This window comes from Syngnathoides biaculeatus, chromosome 4 (genome assembly GCF_019802595.1).
Source record: "Syngnathoides biaculeatus isolate LvHL_M chromosome 4, ASM1980259v1, whole genome shotgun sequence".
Taxonomy (NCBI): Eukaryota; Metazoa; Chordata; class Actinopteri; order Syngnathiformes; family Syngnathidae; genus Syngnathoides; species Syngnathoides biaculeatus.
The window spans coordinates 5,228,507-5,244,909 of NC_084643.1; positions in this window are offsets into that span (position 1 = coordinate 5,228,507).

The following is a 16,403-nucleotide window of genomic DNA, read 5'->3' on the forward strand; positions in this document are numbered from 1 at the left end:
TGCTGGCTCCAAAACTTCCTAAATGGCGTACAAGTCACGTAAACGGGTTAGCAGCATACACAAATGTTGACAGATTACAGCACTGGAACGGTTGCTAATTAGCCACAGTCTTCCGACGTTGCTAGCAAGAGTCATTTACCGTAAAGAAAGATGCACCCCCCCCCCCCCCCCCCAGACCGCCGCGGCCCCACACGGCCCGCCGCCCTCCCGCTGTGCTCCGTGTTTGTTTGTCAGCGGCCCCCAAGAGCTCCGCTCCCCAGGCGTCTCCGGCGGAATCACTCGGTCATTATCAGAAATCTTCACCTGCTGTCTCGGTTGCGGCCTCGCGAGCTTTACTTTTTGGCAGAAATCAATATGGCCGCCGCGAGCAATCATCGGGCTGGCCGCGCGCTCGGAACGCATGCGCGTCCACATTTATCCAAAACAAACACGAGCCTTAAAACAACACACGGTTGCTTGATGTATTGTTTTTTTTGTTTTTTGTTTTGATGACACAAAAAGTGAAAAAGGAGCGGCCTAATTTGCCTGAGAGAGAAAAGGTGCAACGCCAGAACTTGTACTTTTGACACCGGCGCGCGAGGCGCTCACTTTGAAGCCGAGGGCAGATCGGCAATTACATTCCTGCTTCTGAAAACGCGAGTTGTTTTGTCAAAACGCGTTGATTTTTATCAACAATGCCGCATCACCCGATCGTGCACCCAACAAAGCGGAGGTTCCTTTTTTTTTTTTTTTTTTTTTGATTTATCGGAATTCACATTCGCAACAAGGGCTGTTTTCATCTAGAAAGTTTGTTGTGCCTCGGAGGTATCTCGAGGTGATCAAGGCTTCTTTTGTTTTGTTTCTATCTCCCCGTCGGGCCAAGACGCGAGGTTATCGCCGAGCCGCTCGTCCTCACGATGCTCGTAATCTGCAGAACTGCCGCGCTGAAATATCAATTAAATAATCAGATGCAATCTCATCCCGTTGTTCCCCGGGAACGGCCCGGGCCGCGAAGCCGCTTCTATTTGCTGACACCCCCCCCCCCCCCCCATGTCATTTCCAAATCCCAAGACACGTTTTTTTTTTTTTTTTTTTTTTTCCACCCACAAGTACAAAGTACATCAACGGGGGCGGCGAGGGCGTAGCGGTTGACTCGGACGACTTGCCGCGCTGACAGTGGGGCTTCAATTCCCACTCGGCGACGGTGTGATTGCGGGTGTGAATGGTTGTCCGTTTCTGTAAGTGTGCTGTGATTGACTGGTGACAAGTTCTGGCCTGGGTGGAATCTGCTTTTTGCACGATGTCATTTAGGATCCACTTGCCCACCCTGAACAGAATAAGCCGAACGGAAAACGGTTTTATAGACACAATTGTATTTTATTACCTCCCCTAAGGATGTTATTTTGCATGTGCCCCTTAGTTTGTTTACTTAAAAGTTCAAATAGTTAAAATAGTCCAAGAATCAAGTCGTACACGTGACCAAAAAAAAAAAAATAAATAAACAGAATACTATTTTCCTGTATCGACAGTGAAGAAAATAAGTATTTGAACACCTGTCAATCCTCTCGAATTCTGACCCACAAAGACCTGTTAGTCCGCCTTTAAAAGTCCCCACAAAAAAACATGTTTGGAACACAAATTATGAGCTCCATCCCAAGAACACCATCCCTACTGTGAAACATGGGGGTGGTAGTATCCTGCTTTGGGGGTGTTGTTTTGCACATGGGAGAGGATGACCGCGGCCATGTATTGTGAGATTTTGGGTAACAACCTCTGTCCCTCTCTCAGACCCAAAGTACACAGCCAGGAAAACCAAGGAGTGCCTCCGTAAGAAGCATATCAAGGTTCTGGCGTGGCCTAGCCAGTCTCCAGACCTAAACCCAATAGAAAGTCTTTGGAGGGAGCTGAAACTCCGTGTTTCTCAGCGGCAGCCCAGAAACTGGTCTGATCAAGAGAAGATCTGAGTGGAGGAGTGGGCCAAAATCCCTCCTGCAGTGTGCGCAATCCTGGTGAACAACTACTTGGTAACACGAAAATGATTGCGATATCTCAACGTTATCATTTTTGATATGACAATTTGAAATCTTGATGCATATTTGAACAAGAATCATGGCGGTTGGCGCACATGATTTGCCTCTGCGGGCCACATGAAATCATCTGGCGGGCCGGTTCTGGCCCCCCGGCCTCGAGTTTGACATCTGAGCTCTAAATTGCCTGTAGGTGTGATTGTGAGTGCGGCGGTTTATCTCCATGTGCCCTGCGATTGGCTGGCAACCAGTTCAGGGTGTGCCACGCCTCCTGCCCGTTGACACCCGGGACAGGCTCCAGCACTCCCTCATGAGGATAAGCGGCAAAGAAAGTGGATGCATGGATGGTCCATCTTTGTTCAACTATTTATTGTAAGAGAGCAAGGCACAGTCACAAACTCTGAACGCTCTTCCACTAGATGTCACGTGTAGGAAAGTGGTTAAACCCGTTACTATTCATATAACAATTATTATTACTCTCAATAGTCATTATTCCAGTGAGAGGATATATCATATAAATGTATGTGACATTTTTGTTTAGCGTGTAGCGTGCCACGAGATTTCTCAAACGAAAAATATGTGCCATAGTTCGGTAAACTCATATGAAGGTTGAGGGAGTTAATTAAACTGTCAGGGCAGTATTTCACATTTAATCTGTTAAAATGACAAATATATACGGCGCGTTCACGTCAACTCCTGCCAAGATGTTGTTTTTATAGCGTAACAAATGAGGGGCGAATGGAAAACACGCAAAAGGCGAAAAATGAGGAAGAAAGGCCGTCGAAGGGGCGCGTCAGACACTTTCTGCGAGAGCGATGTCGCCAACGCTTGGATATTTACAGTCTGGCGTCTGAGACGAGCCGTCGCGTTTGAGCGGCGGATCAATGAGCTCGCAGCTCCATCAGAGCAACAAGCGCCACGAGCTGCCGTGCGGGGGCCCCCACCTAGCGCGTCAACCCCCCCCCCCCTCCTCCCCTTCCCCCGGAGTCTTTGTAAGTCTTTTTTGCCGAGGCAAACGAGTCGGGGCCAGCAGAAATTTGACCTGGTATGAGAAACGCCGCAACTTGAAATAAAAAAAAAAAAATGAAAAAGACGTACGAAAATGACTAAATGAACAACTACAAACCAGCAGAATGACGTTTGTTATTGAATATCAAACTCAGTTAGTACTACTAGTGGCGTAGAATTTGTCATTGGGGGTGGGAGGAACAACTTTTTGGAAAGCAATGAAGAAAAAAGACGAAACAAAATGAGAAGATCAGAAGGAGCTACATTGTGTCTTTGTAGACCGAGAGAAAGCCTATGACAGAGTACCAAGAGAGGAACTGTGGTACTGCATGCGCGAGTCCTTTGTGGCGGAGAAATATGGTAGAATAGCACAGGACATGTATGAGGACAACAGAACAGCGGTGAGATGTGCCGTAGGTGTGTCAGAAGAATTTAAGGTGGAGGTGGGACTGCATCTGGGATCCGCGCTGAGCCCCTTCCTGTTTGCGGTGGTCATGGATAGGCTGACAGATGAGGTTAGACTGGAATCCCCTCGGACAATGATGTTCGCATTTGATATTGTGATCTGTAGTGAAAGTAGGGAGCATGCAGAGGAACAACTGGAAAGATGGAGGAGAGGAATGAAGATTAGCCGAAGTAAAACAGAATATATGTGCGTGAATGAGAGGGGTGGAGGAGGAGGAGGAGTGACGCTCCAAGGAGAGGAGATAGCGAGGGTGGACGACTTCAAATACTTCGGGTCAGCAATACAGAGCAATGGCGAGTGTGGTAAGGAAGTGAAGAAACGGGTCCAAGCGGCGTGGAACAGTTGGCGGAAGGTGTCTGGTGTGCTATGTGACCAAAGAGTTTCCGCTATGATGAAGGGCAAAGTTTATAAAACAGTGGTGAGATGTGCCGTAGGTCTGTCAGAAGAATTTAAGGTGGAGGTGGGACTGCATCAGGGATCCGCGCCGAGCCCCTTCCTGTTTGCAGTAGATATAGCGCTAGATACCGGTACATGAGAGATCGCGAGGGTGGACGACTTCAAATACTTGGGGTCAACAATCCAGAGCAATGGAGAGTGTGGTAAGGAAGTGAAGAAACGGGTCTAAGCAGGTTGGAACAGCTGGCGGAAGGTGTCTGGTGTGTTATGTGACAGGAGAGTCTCCGCTAGGACGAAGGGCAAAGTTTATAAAACAGTGGTGAGGCCGGCCATGATGTGCGGATTAGAGACGGTGGCAATGAAGAAACAGGAAGCAGAACTGGAGGTGACAGATATGAAGATGTTGAGGTTCTCGCTCGGATTAGGATTAGAAATTAGCTATGAGAGGGACAGAAGAAGAGAAACGAAGAAGAAGATAGGTATCGGAATTTTTTAATGTAGTTCCACTGAATAAATATCAGAATTTATGTGGTAAATGTTTGGGGCCAGCGGAGAAGGACTTGCTGGCTGATCTTAGATGAACTGAACAACTAAACTGAAGATAAAACGTCTTTTATTATGTTGTAAACGCAATTGCGAACGCTTGTTTGTCGAGACGTATCCTGCCTCGTCGCCAAAGTCAACTGGGGAAGATCCAAGATGAGGATAAGGCCTACAAAAAAACTGAATTGATGGATCCGTATCCGAGTGTATGGAGTCCAAATTTGGATTTCATCTAAAGTTCCCAAATATAGCGTATCGCCATGTAAAAGATTTCACGGCACCAACATGCGTATTATAATAACCAGATGAGGAGGAGAAGCTCACGTCCGTCTCAGACGAGAAACTCGAACCAAGGCGGCGATTGCCAATTGATTTCATTTTTTATTCAAAATGGAAATGGATGGACTCGAGAACGAATCCCCATTTCCTCTTCCATATTGAATTAAATATTGCAGAACTCCTTATCAAGTTGCGTGGCCGGAATAAAAATGCTGACAACCGACAACTTCAAATTACGTCGTTATTAAAAAAAAAAAAAAATTAAAAAGCGGGAGAAGGTGCGTAGTTGCGGACTTCTTTCATACGTCCTTGCTGGTGCGATTGCTTTTCCCAGAAAGTAACATGAAAAAGTCGGCAGGGGGAAGGCCGTCGTGCGACGTTCAATGGCGAAGATTTTGTGCGGCCTGTGGAGCTCTCGCGTGTTCGCAGGGCTCTAAAAATATGCCTCGCTCCGGCTGAAACAACCGATTGTCATGTTACAAATGCAGACAATTTGTTCACGGCGCACTGAAATTTTCCACACGTGGTTTCGCTTCCATTTACTGGAGCACGTGAAGGATTTTGTTTGGTAGTTTTTATGCACAGTACAAAAAATAAAAAAAAAGGAGTCATTGAGATTCTCTTCAATAGCCTCGAGTCCAAAATGCAGGACAAAAGAAACGTATAGGAATTAGTTTAGACTATACTAGTAAGAAAACTACACGACGCTGTGAATATATGATGAGAGGATAAGGGCGAGGAAAGGTATACAGTGAAGAGAATAAGTATTTGAACACCCTGCTATATTGCAAGTTCTCCCACTTAGAAGTCACGGAGGGGTCTGAAATTTTTATCCTAGGTGCATGTCCACTGTGAGAGAGATCATCTAAAAACAAAGATCCAGAAACCGCAATATCTGATTTTTTTAACAATTTATTAGTGTGATACAGCTGGAAATGAGTATTTGAATACCAGAGAAAAACAATGCTAATATTTGGTCCAGTAGCCTTTGTTTGCAATTACAGAGGTCAAAGGTTTTCTGTAGTTGTTCACAAGGTTTGCACACACGACAGGAGGGATTTTAGCCCACTCCTCCACACGGATCTTCTCTAGATCAGACAGGTTTCTGGGCTGTTTCAGCTTTGTGCAGAAAAACACCCCCAAAGCATGATGCTACCACCCCCATGTTTCACAGTAGGGACGGTGTTCTTGGGATGGAACTCATCATTCGTCTTCCTCCAAACACTGTTAGTGGAATTATGGCGAAAAAGTTCCATTTTGGTCTCATCTGACCACAAAACCTTCTCCCATGACTGCGCTGTACCATCCAAATGGTCAGTGGCAAACTTAAGACGACGGGCCTTGACATGTGTTGGTTCAAGCAAGGGAACCTTCCGTGCCATGCGTGATTTCAAACCATGACGTCTTAGTGTATTCGCAACAGTCACCTTGGAAACGGTGGTCCAAGCTCTTTTCAGGTCATTGACCAAGTCCTGTGGTCTAGACCTGGGCTGATTCCTCACCTTCAGGGTCAGAATTCTAGCTGATAGACAGGTGTTCAAATACTTATTTGCAGCTGTATCACACAAATAAATCGTTAAAAAAAATAATACATTGTGATTTTCTGGACACAGTAGCCATGGACCTATGATGACAATTTCAGACCCCTCCATGATTTTTAAGTGGGAGAACTTGCAATACAGCAGGGTGTTCAAATACTTATTTTCTTCACTGTACACCGTTCAGTATTTGGAAGGAAACAGATAGGCTACTGCTGCGAGTTATTCTATTGGTGTTAGCGCTTTGAAATCAACCGCCAGCCCCTCTCCCATTGGTCCCACCTTTTGGCGTCACCACGGTGACATTTTTTCATCGGTTTCATTTTGAGGGTGTGTCATATCACAGCAAACACCCACACATTGATCCGTACTCACACCCGCGCAGCACATACACCATGAATGGGTTTGTTGACAGTGTAAAAACAAGTTAAATGTCCATCAGAAAGAGTGTTTCATCCATCCATGATTTGTACTGGAGCCTATCCCAGGTATCTTCGGGCAGGAAGTGGGGTACACCCTAAACTGGTTGCCAGCCAATCACAGGCCACATCTCAATCACACCTCGGGGCAATTTAGAGTCCCCGATGAATGTATGTTTTTGGGACGTGGGAGGAAAACGGAGTGCCTGGAGAAAACCCACGCAGGCACGGGAAAACATGCTAACTCCACACAAGTGGGTACGGGATTTAAATCTCAGACCTCAGATCTGTGAGCTGTCACACAGGTGTCAAACTCAAGGCCCTGGAGCCAGATCCTGCCCGCCACGTGATTTTATGTGGCCCGCAAAGCCAAATCTAGAGTGTCAATTTCCATGATTCTTGTAAAATCTGTACCAAAATTTCAAATTGTCATATATTATAAATGATAAAGATGAGATTTTTTTTTTGTGGGGGTTTTTTTTTTTTTTTTTTTTTTGGCATTTTTGTGTTACCAAACGTGGATAGTTGAAAAACATTACCCTTGATTTATGATTCCAAAAACTAGGTCATAAATTGATTATGTTGACATGATGAGACGATTAAATATTTTTGTTTCACAGTCATGATGGCCCTCTGAGGGAAACCGGAACAACAACAACGTGGCCCGCGAAAACCACCCGTGCTCTAACCGGTCGCCCGGTCCTGAAAATATATTTTACTTTTGTTGTAAGACAACAAGATTAGGAACAGGTTGAACACTAAGATTGTGCGTAGAGATGGGAAAAGAGATCCTGAAGCAGTGATGGAGGTGAAATTAAAAATGCACCTGAATAAATGTTTTTTTTAAAAAAACTGAAAACTTTGTAAACCTTAAATGGAAATTAATTGAAAGTTAAAAACATCTGAACTGGACTTGGCCAGTCATTCTTTTCCCTTCCACTAGATGGACCCGCATACCACTAGCGGCATCTGTACGACACTTTGAGATGAACTTGATGTCACCTTCAGTTGATTCACTTGATCATGACTACGTTGGGCGGCACGGTGGATCAGATGGAAAACGTTGACCTCACAGTTCTGAGGTCCCGGGTTGAATCCCGGACCCGCCTGTGTGGACTTTGCATGTTCTCCCCGTGCCTGCATGGGCGGCTTTTCTCCGGGCACTCCGGTTTCCTCCCATGTCCCAAAAACATCCATTAATTGGGGACTCTCAATTGCCCGTAGGTGTGATTGTGAGTGCGGCTGTTTGTCTCCATGTGCCCTGCGATTGGCTGGCATCCAGTTCAGGGTGTAACCCCGCCTCCTGTCTGTTGACAGCTGGGATAGGCTTCAGACCCTCATGGGGATAAGTGGCTAAGAAAATGGATGGATGGCTTCTGCTTGAAGTGAAAAAGTGGATTTTTCCATTCACTTCAGGTTTTTACATGTTATGTACAAGTAATGTGTATGAAATGTTTCTGCAAGTCTTACTTTCTTTGCATACAAATTTTAGTGTCTTGTTGAAGTCGTCCTCTCAATTCAATCAATCCTCAAAAGAAGATATTATTGCTTGTTATTCAAGCGCGGACTAAATGCAGAATAATATATTTGGGCTCCTTTTACATGACTGGCTAACCCACATTGCTGCATATCTGAATATCTGCAAAATTTGCACTTTGTGTTTTATGCAGTTTTTTTTGTCTGGTTGGCGTTTACATCACCGGGATGTAAACGCCAACCAGAAAAAAAAGCTGTAGAAAGCTCTTCGCCCGTGTTTTGCTATGAGTATCTCTTGAGCTGGTGACCTCTGCAGTTAGATTTACCGCGGTGACGGAAAAACAAACTCCTCCAATTTCCACTGATCACGGGAGGGCTCCCCTGGTGGGTGGGGTCACAACCTATACATTTTTTTTAAAAGGTTCATATATGAAAGGGCAGAGAAAAGTAGCAAAATCGTCAACGCGCGCTTTGAGGCTTTTGCAACAACAACAAAAAAAAAAAAAATCACGACTAATCAGACACCCGTTAGCAAAATGAAACTGGTAAGAAAAAAAAAAAAAAAAAATCAATGATCCTGGATCGATCGGCGTAAAGGACGGCTGATTTGACCCCAGAGAACCGCGGAATCCGAGAGGCCTCGCGGAAAGCCACAGATCTGTTTCCACTTGATGGCCGCAGCTGTCAGTCTTCATTCCCGTCAAGGCCGGCCGTGGACTCCGAAGGTAACTCAGCCGGGCTTGACTAAAACAAAACCTTGGAGGGCAAAGCAATATCGAGGCCAGACACAAGTCTGATGGGATCCTGCTGGATAGGCAGAAGATTAAGGGAAGATCTCTCGCTGGAGGACTCCTCAGGTCTGCAGCTGTGCAACAGATGGCCTCGGCTTCTCCGACGGCTTACTTCCACGTCGTTAAGGTCACAGATAACGGCTTCACCCACAATCGCGTTTTCAACTTTGACTCGTTGGCCCGACAACAGGAAAACATTCAACCGCGAACTCATTAAACCGTCTCGTATCTGCTCGTCCGCTACCCTCCCGCCGTTTTGAATTACAGCACGGGACGCGTCAATGTCATTTTGTCAGCGCGCTTCTCCGGCCGTCACCGCAGACTTAAGATGACCTCAACCGCGACGGACGGAGAGGCGACGGTTGAGGTCTCCGGAGGAGAAGGAATTCTGATTCGGGCTGACGCCGCGTCGGAAGGATGACACCTCCGGACCGGGGTCCTTCTCTGACGACATGCGCAAACATTCATGCTTATCAGACAGTACAGCTAAAGTGTTTGCTCGCCCAAACTTTGGATGCGTTTTCACAACAGATGCGCGTCTCCCTTTGATTTATGATTTTGAAAAAAACGAGCAAATACACGAGCATATCAATAAGTCACTGAACTGTGAGTTATTGTTAGCCTCCGAAAACCCTTTTCACTCTGCCCCGCACCTTTTCAGTAAAATATAGGAAACAAAATCTGACACGTGAAACTCTGAGACTAAAGAGCGACATAAATTAAAACATACAATCCATAACTATAAGTTGCTTCTGTCGACGGTGACAATGTGTATGATCCTGCCAGAAAGCAAAAAGGGATTGCAACACAGGCAGGGTCGCACCGCTTAATTCACGGTCTCAGGAATTGTCTGATGATGGATGGCGGTCTCAACTCAAAGCGGGTTTCCCCCAAATTGTCTGAATTCCGAATCGTATGACTTCATCTGGCTCGAAGACTTTCCATTGTTTCAAGTTGTCGCCAATACGGAGATTTGTTTCGAACATGTAACATGAAAATATTTGCGGAAAACAGAAACAGTTTTCCACCCTTTCTGCCCATAGAAGACAAAATCCGGGCTGGCCTTCGCTTTTCTCAATGGAGTAAGCTCTCACGAGCTGGGACAGCAATCGGTTTTTCTTGTGCCAGCTAGCGAGCTAGATCCTTCAGCTAGCCAGCTAAATCACGTCGGCCTCCATTCTGATGGCTGACAGTACGTAGTCATCTGTTGTGAGCCTGCTCGACCTCAGAATCTTTCATGTGGTTATTGATGCTCCTCCACCTGTCATTTGCTATTCAGACATCTTCTTTTCCTTTCGGCTTGTCCCGATTAGGGGTCGCCACAGCGTGTCATCTTTTTCCATTTTAGCCTATCTCGTGGATCTTCCTCTCTAACCCCCCCACTGTCCTCACGTCCTCCCTCACCAAATCCATCAACCTTTTCTTCGGTCTCGCTCTCCCTCTTTTCCCTGGCAGCTCCATCCTCACCACCCTACGACCAATATACTGACTCTCTTGCCTCTGGACATGTCCAAACCGTCGAAGTCTGCTCTCTCTCACCTCGTCTCCAAAGCATCCAACTTTGGCTGTCCCTCCCATGAGCTCATATCTAATCTTATCCAACCGAGAACCTCGACTTCTTCATTTCTGCCACCTCCAGTTCTGCTTCCTGTTGTCTTTTTAGTGCCACCGTCTCTTATCCGTACATCATGGCCGGCCTCACCACGGTTTCATAAACTTTTGCCCTTCGTCCTGTCACATAGAACACCAGACACCTTCTGCCAACTGTTCCACGCCGCTTGGACCCGTTTCTTCACTTCCTTACCACACTCTCCGTTGTTCTGTATTGTTGACCCCAAGTATGTGAAGTCGTCCTCCCTCGCTATCTCTTATCTACCTACATCTATACCGCTATATCTACTGCAAACAGGAAGGGGCCTAGCGCAGATCCCTGATGCAGTCCCACCTCCGCCTTTAATTCTTCTGACACACCTACAGCACATCTCACCACTGTTTTATAAACGTTGCCCTTCATCCTAGCGGAGACTCTTCTGTCACATAGAACACCAGACACCTTCCGCTAGCTGTTCCAACCCGCTTGGACCAGTTTCTTCACTTCCTTGCCACACTCACCGTCGCTCAGTATTGTTGACACAAAGTATTTGAAGTCATCCACCCTCGCTATCGCTTCTCCCTGGAGTTTCACTCCTCCTCCTCCGCCCCTCACATTCACCCACATTTACTCTGTTTTACTTTGGCTAGTCTTCATTGCTCTCCTTTCCAGTCTGTGCCTCCATCTTTCTAATTGTTCCTCCACCTGCTCCCTGCTTTCACTCCACATCCCAATATCATCTGCGAACATCATAGTCCAGGGGGAATCCAGTCTCACCTCATCAGTCATTTGCTATTCAGACATGCACTGTTAAATCATTAAGCTTTGGTTCTGTATTTCTCGAGCTTCACTCAATTATCACCTGGTTTTACTAGCTTGAACGGAACCCGCGGGTTACCTGCGCTCGCATCTCGCGCGGCAACTTTGCACGCGTGATTGTGAATATAGTTGCGAATTCCGCAAATGTTTCACCTTGTAAGAAGCCTACAATTATAGCACGGACCCCCCGAGGCAGACCTAATCTCAAAGTGAAGGGAAAAAATCTTCTATTATATCAAGCGAAATTACCGCGAGCTTTCCTCGGCCTCTTCCGATAAGATACCGATCAGGCAAATAGATTGGCTTTTCCGTTATCTCCCGAGTGATCTGGGAAGGCATTGGGTAGATAATTTGCTAATGTTTCCTGTGACCTCTCTAGATTTAAATGATGTCTTTGGCTACATGTCAACTCAGTGCTCGTGTTTACCGCCGCGCAGACAGTCACAACCATTAATATTCTCGGCAAACGAAAATCTCCGTTCACATTTAAGCTCTCGCAGTTGCTGTATAGTTTAATGGTCTTTTTGGCTACTCGAAGAATTGCCGTTGAGGTTTCTGAGTGCTTTAAAGACCTTGTGAGTGTCAGGTAAGTAAAGCAAGAATGAAGCTAGAGAAATCTATCAAAACACAAAGAAGGGGCGGGGAGGGGGGGGGGGATAAATATTAACGAGGCTACTGAAGTCCAATCTATATTTGAATGATCATAAATCTGCTCTCGTTTTCCAGCATTTTGAAGTGAGCTTTAATTATTCTGCGTCTAATTAACAAAATGGAACGAGCTGCTTTGATGTGGGGAATTTAAAGAAATCAACGCGCGTGGTGAAATCATTTGAATAATTGAGTGACTTTGTCTTTCCTAATGAAAGCAGGTGGTGCCCAATTGCACGTGGGTTTCCGTCACAAGGACGTGGCGGCGCTCCATAAACATGAGCGCTCGCTCGGGCCTTTCAATGTTGCTCGTGTGTAATTTCACGTGGCTAAAATATGCACACGTGTACGGTGAAGAAAATAAGTATTTGAACACCCTGCTGTATTGCTAGTTCTCCCACTGAGAGATCGTGGAGTGGTCTGAAATTTTCATCGTAGGTGGATGTCCGCTGTGAGAGAGATCATCGGAAAAGAAAAATGCAGAAATCACAGTGCATGATTTTTTTAAGTATTTGAACACCTGTCTATCAGCTAGAATTCTGACCCTCAAGGACCTGTTAGTCCGCCTCTAAAAGTCCACCTCCACTCCATGTATTGTCCTGAATCAGATGCGCCTGTGTTTGATGTCGGTAGCTGCATAAAGACACCTGTCCACCCCATGCAATCAGTAAGACTCAAACTTGTAACACGGCCAAGACCAAAGAGCTGTCCAAAGACACCAGAGACAAAATTGTACAACTCCACACGGCTGGAAAGGGCTATGGAGAAATTGCCAAGCTGCTTGGTGACAAAAGGTCCATTGTTGGAGCAATCATTAGAAAATGGAAGAAGCTAAACATGACAACCGGAGTGGAGGCCCACACAGGTGACTGTTGGTAATCCACTAAGACGTCATGGTTTGGAATCATGCATGGCACGGAAAGTTTCCCGACTTAAAATATGTCAAAGCTTGTTTTAAGTTTGCCACTGACCATTTGGATGATACAGAGGAGTCATGGGCGAAGGTTTTGTGTTCAGATGAGACCAAAATGGAACTTTTCGGTCATAATTCCACTAACCGTGTTTGGAGGAAGATGAATGGTGAATTCCGTCCCAAGAACACCTTCCCTACTGTGAACCAAGGGGGTGTTAGCATCATGCTTTGGGGGTGTTTTTCTGCACACGGGAGAGGACGACTGCACTGTACTAAGGAGAGGATAACGGCGGCCATGTATTGTGAGTTTTTGGGGAACAACCTCACAACCTCTTTCCCTCAGTCAGAGCATTGAAGATGGGTCGTGGCTGGGTCTTTCAACATGACGATGACCCGAAGCACACAGCCAGGAAAACCAAGGAGTGGCTCCGTATGCAGCATATCAAGGTTCTGGCGTGGCCGAGCCAGTCTCCAGACCTAAACCCAATGGAAAATCTTTGGAGGGAGCTGAAACTCCGTGTTTCTCAGCGACAGCCCAGAAAAACCGTCTGATCTATAGAAGATCTGTGTGGAGGACTGGGACAAAATCCCTCCTGCAGTGTGTGCAAAACTGGTGAGCAACTACAGGAAACGTTTGACCTCTGTAATTGCAAACAAAGGCTACTCTACAAAGCATTAACATTGGTTTTCTCAGGTGTTCAAATACTTATTTGCAACTGTATCACACAAATAAATCATTAAAAAAAAAATCATACATTGTGACCTGCACCTGCGATGAAAATTTCAGACCCCTCCATGATTTGTAAGCGGGAGAACATGCAATATAGCAAGGTGTTCAAATACTTATTTTCTTGACTGTACATATAAAAAAGATTGGGGCTTCATTTGTTGCGTCCCTATTCAGCTGCTGCACTCCCACCCTTTTTTTTTCTGTTTAAAGAAAAGTAAACGTCAAAGCCTTTTCTGATTGTGATCTCAAATGGATATACCTCACACATATTTCAAAAATGTTTCAGGGAGAAGCGTCTCTGGTGGATGTTGGCTGAATTAAAGCGCAGACTTTGCTCGAGTGGAACTGCCAAGGTCAAAACGGCCCCGGAGTCGTACAATTCCGAATTTACGTTTCGTCCTGAATCGATCGCACCGCTCGAGCTCGTCGCCCGCGACGGAAAATCAAATTGGGTGAGTGAAGCGATCGTATCATCCGGCTCGTCCGAGAGCCGCCGAAGGTCTGCTCACCCCGTATACGGAATTGGCCGCCGGCCTTCTCAGTTAACACGGACACTTGACTTCCGAAGCCATCAACGGCAGTGAAAGCGTCGAGTCCCGTCGGTGTCGGCAGCAGTTTGACTGTCGGCGGCGAACGCAACACGTGATATAATTCTCGGCGGGAGCCGCGGCGAGGGGAAAAATGATCCAATCGACCCGACGCAGCGCAAATTCTTCCGATGGTCGTGCGACCGGTTGAGGAGCTTCCAATCGTTCTCGCTGCATCGGCCTCGCTTGAACTCATCCCCGAGTCACAAATGAGTCGGCTGACTCAGAACGTCTGCGGCGCGACTCGCCTTGACTCAAAGGCAACGGTGGGGATTGAATAATTTCCATATATTTGACCTTTAACAGTACCGGTACCTTAATTTTACACTTGCAAGGCAGTTATTAATGAGAAAATTGTTGCCTAATAGTAAAAGTAATGAATGTTTAAGGCACGGAAAACATATTTCTAATTCCATTACTTCATATGAGAACATTTGTGTTGATTGGAGGTCAACCAAAATTGATAAAAAGATTCTGGAATAATAATAATTTCTAAAAATGAAAAATTTTTCAGCCGGCGGCATGGTGGTTAAGCCGGGGAGCGTTGGCAACCAGTTCGGGGCGAACCCCGCCTCCTGCCCGTTGACAGCTGGGATAGGCTCCGGCACTCCCCGTGACCCTTGTGAGGATAAGCGGCTGAGAAAATGGATGGATGGATTTTCCAGCCATCCATTTCCATTACCACTTATCCTCATGAGGGTCACAAGTGAGCTGGGGCCTGTCCAGACTGATTTTAGGAAAGGGATTTGGTACACCCAGGACTGCGGTAAAAAAACCGCAATGGCAAGTCCCACTTCACCGTGCTGCCCATTATTTTCAAAAGCACGTTCGGTGGCCCTGTGTCACCCGCATCCTTGCGGAGTTATTAAATCAGTCGGCGGCAGTGCGGCTCTGTCACAGCCGCTATTAGAATGCCGCCCCCTACCGGCCCCCACCCCTCCTTTTATCAGGTGCAGCCACTGTGATTTAACGCTTTGATTCTGTTCAAATGACAACAAAGGTGAGCCCAGAGTCGACGCTCCCAATTCATCATTCCCGCCTTGATAAGGGCCGGATTAATGCTTTTAATGTGACAGTCGCAGGCAATCATCCAATCTCGAGCCGCCTCCTGGGAGGACGCAGCCGAAAAAGGGGGGAAAACACCCGAAACGCACGGCGGGGACGTGCGGAACGCCGCGCGCCGTCGTCGCGGAGTCAAGCGCGGCCCCGTTTTCCCCCCGGTCTTGATTCCAAAATCCTGCCCTGTGGCCCTCGGCCTGAATCCCACACGCAGATGGTTAAGGTTTGATCCGAATGATGACATTCAAAATTCAGAGCTGCCCTCAAAAATGATGACATATTTATATATATTTTTCCAAGATGGAATCCTTTGACCCCTTTCCGATCTGCGATGCTAAATTTTAGCGCACACATTCAGGCACCGTTTTCCCATCTTTGCGATTCATTCCGCAGTCAGTCCACGTTTGACTTAACATCTGCTCCCACCCCCGGTCTTTGCCCCCCCCCCTAACCTGTGCAGAGGGATGAGCGCCGCGATGAAAACGAGCCGTGATCCAGATGCGCCGGGACGGAACGCGCTCCGTCCCAGCTGTCGCTCTGATCCCCCGCTTTAATTTCCTCTGAACTGTTGCCAAAGAAAACCGCGGGCGATGAGAATAAAACTGTTGCTCTTGACTAAAATAAGTCCATGTGAAATTTCCCCTTTGTCCCCCCCCCCCCCCCCATCCGAAGACCCCTCTTGTGACCTCTGACCACATTTGGAGAGGTCAGCGCTGCTTGAGAAATTTCTGGGTCATCCTGGCACGACAATGGAAAATACGGTTCTCTCGCTCTCAGGCCACGCACAGGCCAAAAATGATTGAAATGATCCATCCAGCCATTTGTTTTCTGCGCCGCTTATCCTCACCAGAGTCACGGGAGCACCGGAGCCTATCCTAATCATCGGGCCACCGTTCCAACATTTTAAAATCGCACATATTCAGTCACAGCTACTACAGTAATGTAGAATGTGAGGATGGCAACCCCGAGCGGACAAAAATAATACTTGCACCTCACGTGCATGTTCAATATTTTGGTACAATATGCACAACACTTTAAAAATATATAAATATCCATCCTATCATTTCCTTTTAGTCGCTTATCCTCACGAGGGTCGTGCTGGAGCCTATCCCAGCTGTCAATGGGCAGGAGTTG